Source organism: Zingiber officinale, chromosome 9A (assembly GCF_018446385.1).
Source record: "Zingiber officinale cultivar Zhangliang chromosome 9A, Zo_v1.1, whole genome shotgun sequence".
Taxonomy (NCBI): Eukaryota; Viridiplantae; Streptophyta; class Magnoliopsida; order Zingiberales; family Zingiberaceae; genus Zingiber; species Zingiber officinale.
Window position 1 is genome coordinate 124,763,019 of NC_056002.1, and position 2,912 is coordinate 124,765,930.

Genomic DNA, 2,912 nt, shown 5'->3' on the forward strand with positions numbered 1-2,912 from the left:
AGCAATCCCCTGATTGCAAACCAAGTAAAACTCTGGTGTCTGTTTTTCTTTACTTAGTCTCTTTTATTTATTTATTACAAGTGTTCATTATATAGTTGAAATCCGAGAAAGGTTCGTGTTTTAATTTATAGGGCAATTCACCCCTCCCCTCTTGTCGGCCTCCAAAGGGACCAACAATTCTGATTTGGTCCCTTTCTTTGTCCTACACATTGAGATTCATGCAATTCGAAAGTGGAGAAAAGATTTTCTAAAGTACTCACCTCAAGATCTTTGAAGATATAGTAGGAGTCTACTATAGATGTCTATTCTGGTGTTCTCAGGAACGCATTTAAAGCATACCTTAGCGTGTCCTGATTGGCTACCGTTTCTCTGAGGTCTGTTAGGCTAGTGATTAGTTCCTTGATTCTTCCATGTAGTTGAGCAACCGATTCGTCTTCTTCCATTCAGAGATTGTTGATTTGGTTTCGGAGTAGATCCCGTTTTACGAGTTTAGCTTTGGACGTACCTTCGTGTTGTTCCAGAAACTTTTCCCAAAGTTCCTTTGCTGATTTGTACATGCCAATTCTGTTGACTTCTTGCGGAGGTAGCACGCTCAATAGGTGGAATTCAGCTAGTCCATTTGCCACGAAATATGTTTGCTCCTTTTTGGTCCATTGATACTCCTCTTTGTCTTTCGGTGCTACAAGTCCATATTTTAATATTAATAATAATTCAAAATTGGTTTTAAAAATACCTTCATATGTTTCTTCCAAGATGCAAATTCTCTCTCGAACTTTGGTGGGTAAATTGTCGGCCCGTCCATTGTTTCGGTGCTTCAGTTGACGGTTAGTCCTTCTGAGACAGTAAGGCTCTGATACCACTTGTTGGCACAGCGGAGCCGGCAAGAGGGGGTGAATTGCCTGTCAAAAAGAAAACAAACACCTTTCCTATTCTTTCAACTCTAATTAAAAGCAACTATAATAATAGATGAAAATAACAACTTAAAAGATGAGGCACAAGATTTACTTAGTTACAACCTGCGTGGTTGTTAATCTAAGACCAATGAAAGTACTAAAAATAAAATCTCCTTCGTTGAAGGTGGAGAAGCCTCTTACACTGGTTGAAAAGCTTAGAAAGTTGCTAGGAAATTAAAACATGAGTTGTTATCTATTTCCTAGGTTCAGGGGTCTTTTTATAGCCTCTGGAAAATCTTATCCGTGGCTTGAAGGCACTTTCCATAGGACTGGAATGTGCCTCTAGCGAGGCACCAAAGGATAAAGCTTTATCCTTTGGCAACGGCTAAAATCAGCTTGGTCGAAGGTGCCTTCCATGCACACTGAAGGTGTCTTCCATGAAGGGTTCAAGGCGTATTCCATGCACATTAAAGGCGCCTTCCATGAAGGCCTGAAGGTGCCTTCCATGAAGGCATGAAGGTGTTGGGGTTGCAAGGTTTCAAATATAGTCTCACACTGAAAACACATGGGAAAGATCATGAGTTTATAAGAGAAAAAAGATATCTCCATTAGTATGAGGTATTTTGGGTAGAGCCCTGAAGGGCGCTAGAATTCCTTTCTATTTAAATTTCTCTGTACAAAAATTATACAAGAAAATAACTTTTCCTAGCAACCCGCATGTTCGATCAAACATGTGTTTGATCAATCAACCAAGTTCTTGAATGATCAAAGCACACCATGATCGAAGTACAAGATCGCTGGCCTCTTGTGTTGGTATTCAAAATTGATACAAAGAAAACCGAACTAATTACGCGGTGGAATTAAAGAACTAGTTGTACTTTTTCTTTGTAGCTAAAGACCTCTTGATCTTCTGTCGTATTCCTCTCCTCTTCTTGGGCGTCGTGTGGGCGACGATCTACCAAGACAACACCACCCTCCTTTTCTTCTTGATTTCCAAACCGCTGGCTATAAAAGGAGGCTCTAGGATAGGGCACCTTCTAATCTTCTTCCTTCTCTTCTTCTTCCTCTTCTTCTTCCTCTTCTCCAATCCGCCAGCCACCAAGTAGGAGGGAGCGTCGGCCACTAAGGAGGAGGGGCGCTGGCCACCAAGGAGGAGGGGCGCCGGCCACCAAGGATAAAGGGGGTGTCGGCCCTAGCAAAGGAGAAGGGGAGGGGTGCCGGCCCTAGGTGAGGAGGAAAGGGAGGGGCGCCGACCACAAGGAGGAGAAGAGAGAAAATTAGAAAGTTAGGTTTTAGGGGTCACCACCTACTCCTTTTTATAGGTTTGTCGTTGGTTACAAAGAAAGAAAAATAACAGAATTCTATTAAGAAAAAATCTCTCTTTCTATAACCAAACCAAAACCAAGTTAAGTTAAACCAAACCAAGTTAAACCAAGTTAAACCAAGTTAAACCAAATAAAGTTAAACCAAACCAAGTTATGGATGGGTGGATGTGAGACTTTATATAGAGGCTACAAGAGGGACCTAGACGAGGAATTGGTTTAGGCCTCCTGATGGGTTTGGGCTTCCTGTGTTCGGCCCGAACACCCAACCCAAGTCCATCAATAATAACTCATACCACTAAAGGGTTATTATTAAATTACCGCACCAATCCCATATTACAATATGGGCTCCTTCTTATCATGAGTGTGTTAAACTCCCTGTGTTTAAGATATCGTATGTCCGTTAATTAAATGAGTTACTGACAACTCAATTAATTAACATCTAATTCCAAGAGTAGTACCACTCAACTTTATTATTATATCAGACTAAGTCCACCTGCAAAGTTTACATGATAATCCTTATGAGCTCCTCAAGGGGACATCATCAACCTAAATAATTAGGACACAGATTCTTTCTATAATCAACAACACACCATATAAATAGTACTATTTCCCAACTCATCAGGCCTATTGATTTAACGAATAAATCTCATCTATTGATAAGTTAAAGAAATAAATACTAAGTATACATGTTTAT